The sequence below is a fragment of the Pongo pygmaeus genome, chromosome 1 (assembly GCF_028885625.2).
Source record: "Pongo pygmaeus isolate AG05252 chromosome 1, NHGRI_mPonPyg2-v2.0_pri, whole genome shotgun sequence".
NCBI classification, from domain to species: domain Eukaryota; kingdom Metazoa; phylum Chordata; class Mammalia; order Primates; family Hominidae; genus Pongo; species Pongo pygmaeus.
Window position 1 is genome coordinate 124047245 of NC_072373.2, and position 20405 is coordinate 124067649.

The following is a 20405-nucleotide window of genomic DNA, read 5'->3' on the forward strand; positions in this document are numbered from 1 at the left end:
TCTTCCCCCTTTTAAAATTCTCATTGAAATGGACAAAGGAATAAATGAGAGGGGAATATTTTAATTTTCATTTTTAAACAAAAGTATAAATAGTATACGATAAGACTTACTGGTTAGAGTCTTTGATAAATTGAGTTTTTCTCTTTTCTTTTTCTTCTTAAGATAAATAGCGCTTCAGATAAGGATCAAAATTGTCAGTATTTATGTATGTTAAGAAAATAACTTAAAGTGAGTAGATAGAATCCCTAGCAGAATCAAAAATAACCAAACCATCTGAAAGGCAGAGGGAAACTTTAGAACAATTGTGGAAATAAGTCAAACTCAATTATATGAAAAATTTGGAAGAACACCAAGTTCTAACATGTATATTTCAGGGTCTAAGATGTACTCAAAATGGTACAGCTTAATTTGACATGAATAGAATAGTAAAAAAGCAGGTTCTTTTTCTGAAAGCTCCAAGGACAGATAGTCATCCCACTTACAGAACTAGGAGTCATAACCTATCTAACCACTAATTGTCACAAGTATGAAGAATGAAATATCTAAGATGGTGGTGAGTATATGATGCCCATTTTCCCTGGCATTATATCAGTTCTCATTTGCAACAAGTCAGTTGAATCACATGTCAAACATAGACTCATCTGAGATGACAAAGAGTACAGAATAAATTCAGGGGAAGTTGATAGGCATATGAATCAACACTACATCTGGATTTAGGAATGTGGAATGCTAACACACTTCAAGGTAAATATGGTATGAGAATCTTAAAGAGGGAGAAAATATCTTCTATCATGTTGTTCTTTGATTCAAGGTACTCCTTGCTAGGTAGAGAAGTGAGTAGGGTGTAATGACTTACTAATCACAAAAGAAACAAAAAAAAAATAGTTTGCCATAGGAATAAAACTGCCTGACTTCATCTCCTCAATTTTCACAGCTAATGAAACTTTGCTATAGAAAACAAAAAGAAATCTGTGAGAAAATACATTACTATTTCTTAAGCCACCCAGCCTAAATAGACTAGTACAAAAAGCCTCTCTTAGAAATGAAGAATATTCAAATTATTAAATAAAATATTCAATAGAAAAATGTAATCTAAGATATAAGACAAAGTATATCCAATGAAATGGATTTACTACAAAAAAAGCAGAAAGTATGTATGAGAGAATATGGGTGTGTGTGTGTATGTGTGTGTGTGTTTGTGTATGTGCATTTAAAAAGCCAAAAAATGGGACTGAAACAGATAGGACAAAAACTAGAGACAATAGTGCAGTAGGAGAAAAACTAAGGACATGTGATATCATAGAAAAACAGATGAATTGAGAGAAAGGAGTAATCAACTGTATGAAATCTTACAGAGAATTTGAGAAAATCAGAGCAATAATTTGACACTAAATTTGTAACACAAAACTTGACTCATTTTTGGCAAAATCATTTTAAATAAAGTGAGAAATATCAAAGCCAAATTGGAGGAACACGAGGAATATCTGGGGCATGTGGAAGTGGAACAGTCCAGAAAACTTTTTCAAAGCGCTTTTCTATAAAATACACCAGAACAATAAGTTTATAATTGGAGGAAGGCATGATGTCAAAGGATGGCTGTTGTTATTTTAAAAGATGTTGAAGCATTGTATTGAAGGAGATGCTCCAGAAATAGGAGAACATGAGACTGGCCAGCAGTGTGAATTTTTAGTGTCCTTTTGTACCACGGAAGCTGAAAAGCTAAAAACAACATTTCCAACTCTGTCTTATAGACTATTCTGCATGAGAATTGGATTCTGACAATGAGATGTGCTATTTGAAAAGCAGAGTTCAGGCAGAGGACATTGTCATTCTGTTTCAGCTATTTTTTACTACCCAGACGGATCACGGAGACATGGATTTTTCTGTGGTAGAGTTCCAGGGTCAGGTGATGAGTATCATGGGTCTAGAGAAGCAGTTTCAGGGCTGAGAGCAGTAGCTTTTTGATCCCTAGATTGCATCCATGATGGTGTGTGCTGCAACATGACAGTTACAACAGAAACTTCTTGATTATCTATTCCCCCATTGTAGCACCTGTAGTAATCACCTTTCCTTTGGTTATTCTTGTGTCATTTTTTTCTGGGAGTCATTCCTTAAAGCCAAGACAATACAGACTGTTCTCTCAGTCTCAAATATATTAAAGTAACTTATATTTATTCATGAGTGGATATAGGTTTCATGAGAATGTTTGAAAGTCGATTACAAAGGATAAAATACAGAATTTTGTATATAGAATTAGAAATGAAGGTAAATATTAGAATGAGAAAAAGTGACAAAATATAAATTTTAAAAACTATAAAACAAGGGAGGTCGAGGCGGATGGATCACCTGAGGTCAGAAGTTCAAGACCAGCCTGGTCAACATGGTGAAAACCCATCTCTACTAAATATACAAAAAATTAGCTGGGCATGGTGGTGGGCGCCTGTAATCCCAGCTACTCGGGAAGCTGAGGCAGGAGAATTTCTTCAACCTGGAGGTGAAGGTTGCGGTGAGCCAAGATTGCTCCACTGCACTCCAGCCTGGACAACAAGAGTGAAACTTCGTCTAAAAAACAACAAAAAACAAAACTATAAAACAATATCACAAGGTATAGAAAAATTAATATAACTTAAAAGTATGTGTTTATATCCTTCTAAACATTTTCTTTTTTGGAAACACTAACTTTGATCACTTCTTCATATGACAATAACTTTGTAATATCATTTTATGCAGAGATGATAGAAATAATTTATTTCTGCCTCTAGCATGATTGCTTGAATATTCTTTTTAATTTTGAGAGTTATATGCATAAAACATGATTTTACATAAAGCCACATCCATTGTTTGTAACACTGTTATCATTTTCTGCCTTTCAAAACAAGAATTCTGAAATTCTGATAAACTCTATTTGGCACAATTTTTATCTACAATGGATTTATATTACATATATACCATATGTGTGTATATATATGACAATATATTCATCTCACACACACACAAATTTACATATGTGTGTGTACACACATGTACACACATAACATATCTAATTTTATTTGATGTTTTATAAGTATATTTCTGACATGAAGAGCTTCTGTTCTATTTAGACGTTGATGAAGGACACATTGTCACTTAGACTTTTGCACACGATGATTGAAATACTTTTGTGTCTACATACTTCAACTATTATTTAATCCTCTGTTGCAGACATTCTCTTAGTGACAGGAGCCATAGTACTTGTTTATATCTTGATGTAAATGCTGGCCTTGAACTTTCATAGGGTGAGTTAGGATTTTCAAATGTTGGTGATTAGGACTATTCCTCAATGCCGTTTCTAAACTGAAAGAGTTAGCGAGAGTTTAACTTTACTTGGAAATGATCCATATAAATGTATCCCACCAAGGCTAAATAAATGTATGTTAAATTCAGTTTTTCCATAAGTAAATCTCCAAATATGATGGAGGAGAAGGAAGAGTGGAAAGGGGAAAGAGTATTAATATGCAGATAAAATATCTTTATTTGGAAATTTTTAACCAAGAGAATATAATGCAACGTCCTCTCTTAAGGCTTAAAACCAGTACAAATGAAAACCTCTAAAACAAGCTTCATTAGCCTCATGGCAAGTCGGCCTCTCCATATATTTCTACCATTTCTGCTTAAACTAGTCAGAGTGGTTTCTGCTTCTTGAAAATAAACCCTATCACGAGACAGAAATTAACATTATTTTATGGACCCTTCACCTTAATAAAATTAATTTTAAAAACATCAATGGCTACCTTAATTAGATTGAAACCTTACTTCTCAACATGGCTTAGATCACTCTGCATGTTTCCTGTTCCTTTCCAAACTCCCATGTTGGTACGATTTCAACCATACTTCCTGTAAACTACTAACACTGATCTCTCTTCTCTTTCTCAAATGTGGCCAAACAATTCCCACACGAGGAGCTGTTGTTCCTGGGCCTAGAGCTGTGCTGTTCCAACAGAGTAGACACTAGCTACTTCGGGTATTTTGAATTTAAATTAATCAAAGACAATTAAACTCTAATTTCTCAGTTAAACAGCCATAATTCTAGTGCCAGGTGGCACATGTTCCTAATGACTGGCATATTGGATATCACATATATTGAACATGTTCATCATTGCTGGAAGTCCCAATGGTTGCTGTCGGCCTAGAATGTTTGGCTGGAATTTTTCATACTGACTCATTGTCATCATTTTCGACTGAGATATCTGGTTGCTGTAGTTATTATCACCGTCCACTCTAACCATTAGCTTCCAAACCCTATTATTTTCCCTTCTTGCCACTTACTACTAATCTGAATATGTATTTATGTATATGATTATTTATTTGTATATTAATATTTTGTTCTTGTTTTGATGAGTATATATGTGTGTTTGTATATGAAAGTTATATCCCCAGAATCTTCTAGGATGCTTCCTGGACATATTATATGTACAAAAATATTTGAAAACAAAAAGATAAAGAAAAAAAGAATCAATCTACTCTCATCCTGTTATTCAAAAATAGAAGACATTGCTTTTGGATAAAATACATGATAATTAACAAAAGTGGAGTAACGAAGCATGTATCTGGTACTGCAGAAAACTGAATCAGCCTAAAGGATTCTTATAGGTTAAGAAGTGAATTAAAATTCAAACTAAAAAAATAAGTCCCGTGTAAATATATCAAGAAACAAAAGAGATTATTATTAATTTTATTCAAGTAATTGCTTTTGTTATGTTTATTTTACTTGATGAGTTTTATTCAATGCCTATCATTCTATGCCCATTGCTTGGTAATATTCAGTGAAATGTTATTTTATTTATGTACTAAATAGAATAAAATAAATAAAACAATATTTCCTCGTTCTTTTCTACTAAATAATATGCACTTAAAATACTGCTAGATTCAATCATTTTTCTTTACTAGTATTGAAACAACAGACAAACACATTTCAGTAGTTTTGTTTTTAACTTGTTTACAACATTTGTAAAGATGTTTTTATAAATGTTAGAAGTGTTTGCCCAGTCCTTCTTCCCTTAGCTCACCTAAAAAACTACCAAGTTGTTCCAAATTTTCTTTAAACTCTCACGCCATCTATAACGTGATGACGCGTATTCAGTCTTTTCTATGTGAGACAGATACTGCAGTCAGGCAGTATTTTACTACTCCATTTACTTGTTTTTCTCTCTGCCCTTTTCTACATTAACAACATAATGCTATCCTTGTTGTCTTTCAAGACCAAAATGAAACACCTCCCCAGTGAAACCACCCAGACAGAATAAATGTTTTCTTTAATCTGCACACACAGGAACAACAAGTACATCTGAATTCAATCTTTTAAAATATAGTTATTTGTTAGTAAATTTATTCTATTAGATTATAAGTTGTTTAATACTAATGGGGTTATGTTCTACCCATCATTTTCTCAGGATCTTCCCTTAGTAAGTCCTTAATTACTACTGCTATATCAAATACTAATGCTTTAGTTTACAATAAATAGAAGGTATTCATGCAGTTTTAAAACACAAAATGATCAGGAGGATAACTTTATATTTAGTGAACACTTCAATACATGATGTGTTTAATGTATTGAAAATATATTGCATGTGAAAGCTTCCACTGTGTTCACCAAAATGATTTTCTGGAAATGTCTTTGATTACTGTATTTCTTTTTTTTTAAATTATTATTTATTTATTTTGAGTTTAATTTTAATTATTTTCTAATTTTTTAAAATTTATTATTATTATACTTTAAGTTTTAGGGTACATATGCACAATGTCCAGGTTAGTTACATATGTATACATGTGCCATGCTGGTGTGCTGCACCCATTAACTCATCATCTAGCATTAGGTATATCTCCCAATGCTATCCCTCCCCCCTCCCCCCACCCCACAACAGTCCCCAGAGTGTGATGTTCCCCTTCCTGTGTCCATGTGTTCTCATTGCTCAATTCCCACCTATGAGTGAGAATATGCGGTGTTTGGTTTTTTGTTCTTGCTATAGTTTACTGAGAATGATGATTTCCAATTTCATCCATGTCCCTACAAAGGACATGAACTCATCATTTTTTATGGCTGCATAGTATTCCATGGTGTGTATGTGCCACATTTTCTTAATCCAGTGTATCATTGTTGGACATTTGGGTTGGTTCCAAGTCTTTGCTATTGTGAACAGTGCCGCAATAAACATACGTGTGCATGTGTCTTTATAGCAGCATGATTTATAGTCCTTTGGGTATATACCCAGTAATGGGATGGCTGGGTCAAATGGTATTTCTAGTTCTAGATCCCTGAGGAATCGCCACACTGACTTCCACAAGGGTTGAACTAGTTTACAGTCCCATCAACAGTGTAAAAGTGTTCCTATTTCTCCACATCTTCTCCAGCACCTGTTGTTTCCTGACTTTTTAATGATTGCCATTCTAACTGGTGTGAGATGGTATCTCATTGTGGTTTTGATTTGCATTTCTCTGATGGCCAGTGATGGTGAGCATTTTTTCATGTGTTTTTTGGCTGCATAAATGTCTTCTTTTGAGAAGTGTCTGTTCATGTCGTTCGTCCACTTTTTGATGGGGTTGTTTGCTTTTTTCTTGTAAATTTGTTTGAGTTCATTGTAGATTCTGGATATTAGCCCTTTGTCAGATGAGTAGGTTGCGAAAATTTTCTCCCATTTTGTAGGTTGCCTGTTCACTCTGATGGTAGTTTCCTTTGCTGTGCAGAAGCTCTTTAGTTTAATTAGATCCCATTTGTCAATTTTGGCTTTTGTTGCCATTGCTTTTGGTGTTTTAGACATGAAGTCCTTGCCCATGCCGATGTCCTGAATGGTAATGCCTAGGTTTTCTTCTAGGGCTTTTATGGTTTTAGGTCTAACGTTTAAGTCTTTAATCCATCTTGAATTGATTTTTGTATAAGGTGTAAGGAAGGGATCCAGTTTCAGCTTTCTACATATGGCTAGCCAGTTGATTACTGTATTTCTATGAGAGACTTTAGACTAAAAGGATTATTTATGTATTTTTCTAATTACAGAGTCTATTAATAGCATGAAGTACATCTATCTGTCACTGAAAGGTAGGGTAAAACTGCATTCTATTGCTTCTTATTTATGTGAATTGCCTTTGAAGTGAAAACTTAGAATACAATATTCGGAAAAATATAGAGGACATAAACACCATCACCTTGCTGATTTATTGCATAAGAAATTTCATTATAGAACCCATAATTTCATATAATCCACACTTTAGAGAATTTAAGAATTCTATCACACAATGTTTTCAGTTACTTGTTTTTATTATTTCAATGTAAGCTTTATTTCAGTTTTAATGATCATTAATTGACACTTTAAAAGTTTAGTTATTACTGTAGATAAATTTTTAACGTGAAGTTTACAATAACAATTTAATATTTTTAAAAAGACACAGCAAATATATTTTAATATCCAACTGTGATCATCTTGAGTATGATACATTAAATAGCCTGAGATTAAAAAATAAAAATTCAGAAGTTATTTTCATTTTTATCATGGTATTTGTTAGAGTGTGCATTATGTTGTAAAAGGAGGTTGCTACCCCTCAACCTGAATATCAGTGTAGCTGGAAATACAGTTTCTCACATTTTCTTTTCCTCTGATGATGCACTTTTATTTCTACCACAATTACTGGTTTATATATCCTAATTTCATTATTTCCTTTACACATTAATATATTTTTCTACTTTCAAATTTCTTAGGTACTATTCTTCTATTGCATCTGACATTGACAATCCAGAGCTGAAAGCTTTCTTCTTGACTAACTGAAGGAGATGGATAAGGGGAGAGGAGCTGAAGCAAGACAAAATCCAAACTCATTCATCTTACTCCTTACAAGACAGAGTCATTTTCTCATTAGTGCTTTAATAAATGTAATTTTAATTAGAATGCATCATTTTATAGAATATGTCTGAAACAGAGATAAGGAATATCCTGCTATTTCATTGATTTAAATAAGTGTAATAATAAAAATTATAAAAGAACTAAATAATACAAATTGTAACTTATAATATACAACCTTTCTATTTTCATAGTTCCTGACATAGACTAAGTCCACAATTAAATGTTTATTGAAAAGAAACAAACTAAAAGAAAACATTTAGGAAAAATAAAATAAAATATGGTGTGGATATTTAAGCTCACTGCAAGCTCCACCTCCCGGGTTCACACCATTCTCCTGCCTCAGCCTCCCGAGTAGCTGGGACTACAGGCACCCGCCACCATGCCTGGCTTATGTTTTTGTATTTTTAGTAGAGATGGGGTTTCACCGTGTTAGCCAGGATGGTCTATTTAAGCTAATTTCATGAGAAATAAAAATATATTGTTAATTCCATCTGAAAAGAATCATTATTACTAATTTCTTTTAGAAGTTTTTAGGAATTAAATATTATTATCTAGGCATATTATACTTATGGTCAGTTTTTATTATTATGCAAATCTTTGTGTGTATGTGGTTGGGGGTGCTAAAACAAGCAACATAATATAAACTTTTAAATAATTTTTATAGATGTCAAGCAAAATGTGTCTCCATTGACTAACATCCATTTTATACATTATACTCAGTTTCGATTTTGTAAGGCCAAATTTTTCTTAACTCTGTGCACCATTTTACACTTCCACCAATGATGTCCAAACTTTATAGTTATCCATAGTTTCTTTAATATTTGACATCACAAATGACTTAAACTTTGCCAACTAAATGAATTAAATTATATCTCATTTGAGTTTTAAATTATATTTCCCTGATTACTAATGAGACTGATCATTTTTATGTTTAATCATCATTCATATTTTCTATTTTGCAAAATGACTGCTCATATATTTTGCTGATTTTGTTTCTTGTTATTGTCTATTTAAATATTATGTTTTACAAGAATTTTTTGTATATTCTGGATTTTAATCATTGTCAGTTCATAACAGTTTATTGTGATTTTGAAGAACACAATTTTGGAACTTTTAAAAGCCAATTTTAAATGTGTATATATGTGTGTGTGTGCGTGCATGTGTGTGTGTATGTGTTCTGACATTAATAATCCAATACTGAAAGCTTTCCTCCTAACTGACTGAAGGAAATGGATAAGGGGAGAGGAGCTAAAGCAAGACCAAACCCAAACTCATTCATCTTCCTCCTTACAAGAGGGCTTGTTATTTTTGTTTAAGAAATCATTACATAATCAGAGACTTTAAAAAAATCCATCTATATTTTCTTCAGAAAGTTTTAATCTGCCTGAAATTGGTTTTAATATGGTCAAAAGTTATCTTCTGCATATTGATTCTAGCTTCACAGTACCATTTAATATGTAGTTCAATTTTTTTCCATTAATTTGACACATGTAATATGCCAAGATGTTTCTGTATGTGTGGATGCCATCTCTGAGCTCTGCGTTCTATTCTACTGGTCATTGCATTGTATTCATTAACATAACTTTACTATTAATTCTTACATTTGGTAAGGGAAGCCTCATGCTTTATTGTTTTTCTTTAGGATTGTAGTTGGTATTCATATACATTGCCACTTCATGCATGTTTTAGAATTAGTTTATTTGAAACTCTTTCAGGTATTTATTGGACTACCACTGAATATACAAATTAATTAGGGGAGAAATGACTTCTTTACAATATTAGATTTTTTATTAGTTAACATTCTCAGTGCATTTAGTTTTCCAATATTTTTCAAAAAAGAATTATATATTAATCATAACATATTTTAAATATGTTCAACATTTTGAAAATCACAGTTTCATCTTTTTTTTGTTGGTGTAAAATACAATAAAATTAATTTGGAATCTTATCTGTATATCTTAGTAAGTTATTAATTTTTAAAATCATATATTATTTTTAATTTTCTATGTAAACAATCATTGTCTACTCAAGATTGAATCAGTTTTTTTTCACATTCACATATAATCTACTTATATTACTTGTTGCACTTACAAAACTTCCAGTATGTTACTGAATAGAATTGTTGAATATAAGTATTGAACGTTTCTAAGTTGAATAGTCTTACAAAAAAAAATTGGTAGAAATGCTTGACTTGATTTGATTCTGCAGTTCTTAGGCTTCTTAAAAAAAGTTAAATTAAATTATGAATGGCTGTTGAATTTGATCAAATCATTTTTGCAGATAATGAGAATATCATATTATTCTTCCTAGATCAATTTTATACTTTATAATATTTATAAACTTTCTAATGTTGAGTCACGCTAGCATTTCTGAAGTAAGCAAAATGTGATAAGAATTTATTATATTTTATATGATATTGGGTGAATTTTACACTAATATTAATATGCAAGACTAACTTGTAATTTTCTTTTTTATATTCCTCTTGCCTGTTTTTGATAGAATGTTGTTCTAGCCTTACAAAGGTAATTTTTAATATATTTTTTATTTTTATTCTCTGGAAAATTGCATACAAGTTAGATTGGAAAAACTCACTATTAACTTAGATAAGCCTGATTTATTCATGGTGCCAAGATTTAAAACCATTAATTCAGAACCATTCATGCTTTCTATTACTTTTTGAATTATTTAACTATTTTTCTAGTATATATCTTTACTTTTGCATTTTCACCAATTATATTAAAAACATATAATGAATAATTCGATTAAAATATTTTCAGGTGGAAGTGACCAGGACAGTTCACTAGAAGCAGCTAGTGTGAGTGGCGCTCACAGAGAGGAATAGAAGGGGCCAGTAAATACAGCACCTTCATCTGTAATATCCAGGTACTTGCATTAGGACTAATCAAGGAAATACTTTGACCCACGAAGAATGGAGTAAAGCGAGGCAGGACAATGGCCTACCTGGGAGCAACACAGAACCAAGGAAACCTCCCCCACCCGGGAAGTGGTAAGTGAATGTGCGACCCCTGGAACCCACTCTTCTCTCACGGATCTTCGCAACCCTCAGGTCAGGAGATCCTCTTGTGAACCCACTCCACCAGGCCTTTCAGTCTGACATATAGAGTTACATGGAATCTTGCACAGCAGCAGCTCAGGCATGCACAGAGACCTCAGAGCTTTAGATACTCGGGCTCTCTAGGCTTCCCAGCAAAAGTAGCTTCAACTCTGGCCATGTGGGAGGTTATACCTCTGTACCTACCCCTAAAAAAGAGGCTGAATCCAGGGGACTGAGCAGCGACAGTCGACTGGCCCCACTTCCATGGCATCTAACAGGAAAAGACCCACTGATATCGTGTCCGGAATTGGTGGGTTCTTCATCTCACTGACTTCAAGAATGAAGCCACGGACCCTCGCAGTGAGTGTTACAGTTCTTAAAGGTGGTATGTCCGGAGTTTTTTCCTTCTGATGTTCAGACGTGTTCAGAGTTTATTCCTTCTGGTGGGCTCGTGGTCTCGCTGGCTTCAGGAGTGAAGCTACAGACTTTCGCAGTGAGTGTTACAGCTCTTAAGGCGGCGCGTCTGGAGTGTTCGTTCCTCCTGTCCAGAGTTGTTCGTTCCTCCTGTCCAGAGTTGTTCATTCCTCCCGGTGGGTTCGTGGTCTTGCTGGCCTCAGGAGTGAAGCTGCAGACCTTTGTGGTGAGTGTTATAGTTCATAAAGGCAGTGCAGACACAAAGAGTGAGCAGCAGCAAGATTTAGTGCAAAGAGCAAAAGAACAAACCCTCTACAGTGTGGAAGGGGACCCCAGCAGGTTGCCACCACTGGCTCCAGCAGCCTGCTTTTATGCCTTTATCTGGCCCCACCCACCTCCTGCTGATTGGTCTGTTTTACAGAGAACTGATTGGTCCGTTTTGACAGGGTGCTGATTGGTGCGTTTACAATCCCTGAGCTAGACACAAAAGTTTTCCAAGTCCCCACTAGATTAGCTAGACAGAGAGTACTGATTGGTACATTTACAAACCTTGAGCTAGACACAGTGCTGATTGGGGTATTTATAATCCTTTAGCTAGACATAAGGGTTCTCCAAGTCCCCACTAGATTGGGGAGCCCACCTGGCTTCACCTAGTGGATCGCACACCTTGTGACAGGCGGAGCTGCCTGCCAGTCCCTGGTTGTGCACTCACACTCCTCAGCCCTTGGGTGGTCAATGAGACTGGGCGCTGCAGAGCAGAGGGTGGCACATGTTGGGGGGAGGCTCCGGCTGTGCAGGAGCCCATGGTGTGGGGGAGGCACGGGCATGGCAGGCTGCAGGTCCTGAGCCCTGCTCTGTGGGGAGGCAGCTGAGGCCCGAGGAGATTTCCAGCGCAGCGCCTGTGGGCCAGAACTGCTGGGGCACCCGGAACAAGCTGCTGGCCTGGGTGCTAAGCCCCTCACTGCCTGGGGTAGGCGGCACGGGCCGGTGGCTCTGAGTGCAGGGCTGCTGAGCCCATGCCCACCTGGAACTCACCCTGGCCTGTGAGCGCTGCAAGCAGCCCCGGTTCCCACCCACTCATATCCCTCCACACCTCCCTGCAAGCAGAGGGAGCTGGCTCTGACCTCCGCCAGCTCAGAGAGGGGCTCCCACAGCAGTGGCGGGCTGAAGGGCTCCTCAAGGAAGGCCAGAGTGGGCGCCCAGGCCGAGGAGGTGCCGAGAGTGAGCGAAGGCTGCCAGCATGCTGTCAACTCTCAATATGAAATTCCAGCCAGCCACCAGTAGCAGTATTGCACCTCCCTGGGATGAAGATCTTGGAGACAGGGGTGAGTCACCATCTTTGCTGTTTGGGCAACTGAGCCATTCCAGCCTTCAGGCTTTGGAGTATCTGAACCAACTGAGAATGGAAAGAATTCCTATCACCACACAGCTGCTCTATGAAAACGTGGCCAGACTGCATTTTTAAGCAGGTCCCCAGTCTTGCTCCTCCCGCTGAGTGGGACGTCCCTACAAGCCACCCCCATCAGTGTTCTCCACCTGACACGGATTTGAAGCCTCTCTGGAATCTTGGGGTGGAGCTCACAGAGGGAAGGCTGGACCACTGTCTTTGCTGTTTGGTGACTTACACTTTCTAGCCTTCAGGCTTTGTAGAGTCTATGTAAGGCTGACCTGGAGCAGATGGAGTACCCCAACAAAGCACAGCTGTTCTGTGAAAATGTGCCAACCTGCTTTTAAAAGCAGGTCCCTGACCCGGTTCCTCATTACTAGGTGGAGCTTCCTAACTGGGGTCTCCAGCCACCCCTGCCAGTGTTCTCTGTGCAACTGAGATTTGAAACATCCCTGGGATGGAGCTCCCAGAGAGAGGGGAAGGCAGCATTTTTTGCTGTTTGGGTGGCAGCTATTCCAGCCTTCAGTCTTTGGAGAGTCTAAGGTGATCCAGGGCTGAAGTAGAACTCCAGAACAGCACAGTTGCAACTGCAGCAATTCTCCAACAAGAGTCCTTAGCAAGGATGAACTAGAAGGAATGACAGAAATAGAATTCAGAAAATGAATAAGAACAAATATCATCAAGATTCAGGAGGATGGCAAAGCCCAATCCAAGAAAAATAAGGATTACCCTAAAGTGATACAGGAGTTGGAGGATGAAATAACCCATATCTAAAAAGAACCTAATGGGTCTGACAGAGCTGAATAACACAATACAAGAATTTTGCTATGCAATCACAAGTATAAACAGCAGAGTAAATCAAGCTGAGGAAAGAATCTCAGAACCTGAAGATGAGTTATCCGAAATAAGACAGTCAGGCAAAAATAAAGAAAGAAGAATAAAAATAAATGAACAAAACCTCCAAGATGTATGATATTATATAAAGAGGCCAAATCTATAAATTATTGTCATCCATGAAAGGAAGAGGAAGAAAGAAAGCAACTTTGAAAACATATTTAAGGATATCGTCAATGAAAGCTTCCCCAACATTGCTAGAGAGGCTACCAGTCAAATTCATGAAATATAGAGAACTACAAGATTCTACACAAGAAAATTATCCCTAAGATGCATAATTGTCAGATTTTTACAAGGTCAAAATGAAAGAAAGAATGTTAAAGGCAGCTAGAGAGAAAGGGCCGGTCACTTACAAAGGTAACACCATCAGGCTAACGGCAGACCACTCAGCTGAAACCCTGTAAGTCAGAGATTGGGGTCCTATATTAAACATTCTTAAAGAAGAAAAATATTAACCCAAGAATTTCATATCCAGCCAAACTAAGCTTCCTAAGCAAAGGAGAAGTAAGATCCTTTTTCAGATAGGCAAATGTTGAGGGAGTTTTTTACCACCAGACCTGCCTTACAGGAGTTCTTGAAAGGAGTACTAAATATAGAAAGAAAATAATGCTAACAGCTAATACAAAACACACTTAAACACACAGACCAGTGCCACTATAAATCAACCACACAAACAAGCTGACATAATAACCAGATAATAACACAATGGGAGAATCAAATCCACACATGACAATAGTAACATTGAATGTAAAAGGGTTTAATGCCCCACCTAAAAGACACGAGTGGCAATCTAGATAAAAAAGCAATAACCAAAGGGATGCTGTCTTCAAGAGATCTGTGTCACATGAAATGGTGCCCATTCACTCAAAATAAAGGGATGGAAGCAAATTTAACAAGCAAATGGAAAACAGAATAAAGCAGGGATTGCAATCCTAATTTCAGACAAAACAGACTATAATAAACCAACAAAGATAAAAAAAAGACAAAGAAGGGCGTTTCATAATGGTAAAGGGTTCAAGTCAATAAGAAGACCTAACTATCTTAAATATATATGCACCCAATGCAAAAGCACCCAGATTCATGAAGTAAGTTCTTAGCCACAAAGAGATATAGACTCCCACACAATAAGAGTGGGAGATGTCAACACTCCCCTGACAGCATTAGACAGATTATCAAGGAAGAAAGTTAACAAAGATATTCAGGAATTGAACTCAACATTTGACTAAATGTATCTGATAGGCCTTTAGAGAAGTCTCCCCCCCAAAACAACAGAATATACATTCTTCTCATTGCCTCAAGGCACACACTCTAAAATGGAACACATAACTGGACATAAAGCAATCCTCAGCAAATACAAACAACTGAAATAATACCAAACACACTGTCAGACCATAGTGCAATATAAATAGAACTCAAGATGATGAAAATAGCCAAAACCATGCAATTTCATGGAAATTAAACATCATGCTCCTGAATGACCTTTGGATAAGTAATGAAATTAAGACAGAAATCAAGAAGTTCTTTAAAACCAATGAGAAAAAAGATATAACATACCAGAATCTCTGGGACACAGCTAAGAGAGCATTAAGAAAGAAAGAAATAGCACTAAATGCCCACATCAAAAAGTTAGAAAAAATCTCAAATTAATGATCTAACATCACAACTGGAAAAAAAAAAAAAAAAAAAAAAACAGAAGTAAGAACAAATCAATCCCAAAGCTAGCAGAAGACAAGAAATAACAAAAATCAGAGCTTAAATGAAGAAAATGAAGATGCAATAAACAATTTAAAAGGTAAATAAATCCAGCAGTTCTTTGTTTGTTTGTTTTGAAAACATTAATAAGATAGATAGGGCTCTAACTAAATTAATGAAGAAAAAAAGTAAAAAAAAATCCAAATAAACACAATCAGAAATGATAAAGGAAATGTTACTCCTAACCCCACAGAAATACAAATAACGATGAGAAACTACTAGGAACACCTCTATGCACACAAACTAGAAAACCTAGAAGAGATGAATAAATTATCTACACATACATTCTGTCAAGTCTGAACCAGAAAAAGTTAATTTCCTGAACAGAGCAAAAATGAGCTCTGAAATTAAGTCAGCAATAAATATCCTACAAATCATTTTTCTGCATATGGCTAGCCAGTTCTCCCAGCACCATTCATTGAATAGCGAATCCTTTTCCTATTGCTTGTTTTAGGTTTTTTGAAGATCAGATGGGCTGTAGGTGTGTGGTCTTATTTCTGAGTTCTCTATTCCATTCCATTGGTCTATCTATGTCTGTTTTTGTACCAGTACCATGCTGTTTTGGTTACCGTAGCAATATAGTTTGAAGTCAGGTAACATGATGAAGGCAATGCAAGCTGCTTTTTGGTTCCATATGAATTTTCAGTTTTTGCCAGCTCTGTGAAGAGCTGGCCCCTTGATGGGAATAGCTGCTTGGTAGCTTGTTGGTAGCTTGACGGGAATAGCATTGAATCTGTGAATTGTTTGGGGGCACTATTGCCATTTAGTGATATTGATTCTTCCTATCCATGAGCATGGGATGTTTTTACATTTGTGTGTGCCTTCTCTGATTTCTTTAAACAGGGTTCTGTAATTCTCAATGTAGAGATCTTTCACCTCCCTAGTTAACTGTATACCTAGGTATTTCATTATATTTATGGCAATTGTGAATAGGAGTTCATTCCTGATTTGGCTCTTGGTTATTATTAAAAACTCAAAAAACAACAGATGCTGGTGAGGTTGCTGAGAAAAGGAACATTAATACACTGTTTGTGGAAGTGTAAATTAGTTCAACCACTGTGGAAAGCAGTATGGCAATTCCTTGAAGAGCTAAGAGCAGAACTACCATTTGAAAGAGAAATCTCTTATTTGCAATACAAAAACTGGAGCTTATGACTACTTTGATTTTCTCTGTAGCACAGGATAACCAGTATTAGTGGAGAACACTACAAAAAGTGGCTTGCGGTGAGTTCTTTGCATAGTGGTTTTAAAAACAACCTAGCATCAGAATTAAGAGACTTCTTTAAAACTCACCTCTGAAAAAGCTGTTTGAGTATAAAGATATATCTCATTAGGAAATTCTATTATGTTTTATTTGGTTAACAGATAAAATCGCAGGCGAATCAACAGTATAGAATTATAGCAGCAAAACTGGTTTTAGGTGTTGTGTACAAACATAAAAGCGAGGAAGCAGAGTCTCCAAGTGGTGTGATGTGCTAAGCAGATGGCCTTGCACCAAGTCAGTGCATCTTTCTACATCACTAGGCACACGCCTCTACCACTCAGGAACATTATGGCTAAATCTGAATGTTCTAGATATAAATCAGGAGTGCTCATCAATGCTTAGTCAGTTGTTAAGTCAGTTAAATCAAAGAAATTCAGTATTAAGTATACATGCTGATTCTTGGAAATCGATTCTAACATTAGTGGTTAGGGAGAAAGAAAAGGAAAACATTCACCTCACAAAATACAGAGTATAACACAGCAGTGAAATGCATATGTTAAAAGTACTTCATACAAAAAACACATCAAAAGTCTTTTAAAAATTAAATTCTCAGGCACAGGTACTGTTAAAATATGGATGGCACCCTCCCAAGGATTGAAAACACACAGCTGGATCATGCATCTGGAATGTTTTCTTTTTTATCCAGGAAAGTGTTTTCTCTGACTTTTTGATATGTGCACATCACCTTACACGTGGCGCTCGAGAGCCCCACCATTGCCATATCCACCCTGCGTCTGCATCTGCATCTGCGCCTGCATCCTTGCGATCATCTCTTGCATGCGGCGGAGCTCAGCTTCTTTTTCCAGCAAGATCTGGTCTTTATTCATGTCCTCATTCTCCACTTTCCTGCCTCCTCTCTTGAGTCTCTCAGAACGGAAGTTTTCATAATGAAGGTCCTGGGTCACCTCATGGAGATCCTGCATGTGGGTGACGAGCATGGTTCTCAGCTTCAGAAAGTCATTGTGCTCTGGGTTCTCCACCTCCACAACACCCAGGGGTAGAGGAGGCCTCTGACCTTCTTTTCTTTGGCTTCAATCAACTGATTGGATCCAACCACAGAGAAGGGGATGCTAGCCTTGAGAAGTCTAGTCTGCTCTTTAAAATCTTCATCTTCATCTGATTCTGCATCAGGTAAGTGATAGATTTTGATGTTATGTTCTTCAATTTCATCCAGAATCCTTTTATTCATCCAGAATCCTTTTCTTCAGCCACTCCCGTTTCTTCAGAGTGAGAGTGTCAGCTTTTGCAATGACAGGTACAATAGTCATGAGCTCCAGTTTTCATATTGCAAATAAGACTCTTACCTACAAAATGAGATTCAGTAAACTATTTTTACTCAACCAAATTAAGAATTTTTTTAAGGAAAATTAGCAGTTGGTCTATTCAGAATCCAACTTTTTATATTTTATACTGCACTTTAGTGTATTTTCTGTAACTGTAGGTATTGAAGATCTGCCTCCCCTGTGGAAATTGGGGTCTGTTGGTGGGCGTGCCCTTGAAGCCTGGCTTGCATTGAAAAGTGTTCCTGCCCTAAGGCCTTGGTGCCCTGAACCTCTGATGCCTACCAGGTTCTCCTGATTTGGGCTTCCTTTAAATACTCTCTTTTTGAGTGATTTTCTGATGGGAGGAAAGTAGCAGTAATCATTTTTTGTGTGCAGGCTGTCTCATTTATTTTTAGCCATAGTCGTTTCATTCATTTTGTGTAATATAAACTGTGTGTCATATCAAAGTGAAAGACATTTCAAATCTGTAGCATAGGCTAGTGGGCAGGTGCGCACAGTCAAAGCCACACCTGGTCTGTTTTCTGTGCATTGTAGCCTTAGTGTCACCTTTCCTCTTGTGTCTCCCTGTGGTACACTCCAGTGGTTGCCTTTTTTATCATTTCTACAGAAGTTGGGAAATTCACCCCAGAAAGTGACAGATGAAAGGAGACAATGGTTGTGTAGGGAGATGGAGAAAATGCTTAATCTGAGGATGAGACAGGGTTTTTTTTTTTTGTGGGGGCTAGAAAAAACATAAAATGAGGCAGTTAAATAATAATAGTTATGAAGGTGTGCTACAGAAAATAATCTGGTGTTCTTGCTAACTTTGCACTTCATTGTTGCTTAATTGTGAATAGCCAAAAGCTATACGTTATGGCTTATTGTGTGAAGGTAACTAAGAAAGTGTTCCATGACTTCAGAGTACATCCATGCGGAGTCCATTATTTGAGTTTGACATTTAATAACTTTGCTGGAAAATCTGCAAAAAAGAAAAACAAATTTGCTAGTGACTAAGCCCCACATGCCTGAGTGAAAGTACTTCAGGCACGCTGCCTCCTGGTAACAGCTATCCAGGGAGGGAGGACCCACACTGCTACACTTCTGATCCCCTTTGGTTTTACTACCCAAATCTAAATAGCTACTTTTGGTAATAGATAACTGCTCTTTTACTAAGAGATAGTCTCTACCTATAGAAATGTATTTTGAAAACACTTATTTTACACAGCAATTTTGTATCCATTTAAACTAAACTTTTATCAATAAAGCACTATTGTTTAGATATTAAAAAAAATTAAAGAGCAATCTCATTACTGGGTATATACCCAGAGGAGTATAAATCATTCCACCATAAAGACACATGCATGCAAATGTTTACTGAAGCACTATTCACAATAGCAAAGACATGGAATCAACCAAAATGCCCATCAGTGACAGAATGGATAAAGAAAATGTGGTATATATACACCATGGAATATTATGCAGCCATAAAAGGAATGAGATTATGTCTTTTGTGGGAACACGGATGGAGCTGGAGGCCATTAGCGGGCAAACTAATGCAGGAACAGAAAATCAAATGTTGCATGTTCTCACTTATAAGTGGGAGCTAAATGATGAGAACTTATGAACACAAAGGAGGATACATCAGACACTGAGGTCTGCTTGAGGGTGACAGGAGGGAGAGAATCAGAAAAGATAACTATTGAGTACTGGTCTTAATTTCGGGTGATGAAATAGCCCAGGTATTCCTGGGCAATGAAGTAATCTGTACGACAAACACGCATGACATGAGTTTACCTATGGAACAAATTTTCACATGTATCCACAAACCTGAAATAAAAGTTTAAAAAATTGTCAAAATATCTATCATGCTTTCCAATGTCTTGCTTAACTATAATAAAATATATTTTTCTTCAAATCCCTATTTTTCTAGGAAAAGATGAGTGGAATAATTTTTATACTGTTACAATATGGAATAATCCTGTGAAAATTAAACATTCTACTATTTAGTAGCTCAGTACTTATATGGAATCCTGTACTTGTTTTTAGCGTGAATATTAAATACTATTTTAATTTTCTTTACTTCTCCAAAAGCTACTGTCTTTTATGTGTCTCATTTTTACAGAGATTCTCATCTCTACTCCAAACTTTATAAACCCAAAAGCCTTTTAAATATTTTACAAGGTTGTTTTATTCTGCTTTTTTTAAATGCCAATTCATATTTCCTTTCCCCTCTTGGAGTAGTTTGGCTCTCATCTGCGTGAAGCTGTAGCTCAGCCTCTGACACCCTCACTCCCAAACATGACAGAAGTCTACTATGAGCAGATGCAATTTGTTAAATAAGGAAGTAAGAAAGAGGTCCAATGTTATTAACTAATTTTATCTAGAAACAGATATTTTTAAAGAAATGTTTTCAGAAAGAAAATGTGCCAGTTGATATTCTTAGATAGTATATCATACTCATCTTTTATTTTATATAAATGCAGAGAATTCCACTTCTGGACAAGATGGA

General features: G+C 36.3%; 1 pseudogene; it reads right to left on the reverse strand.

Moving 5' to 3' along the window:
* Window positions 1-17148: 17148 nt before the first annotated feature.
* LOC129042413 (septin-2-like) lies at window positions 17149-17902 on the reverse strand (annotated as a pseudogene).
* Between the last annotated feature and the right edge of the window lie 2503 nt (window positions 17903-20405).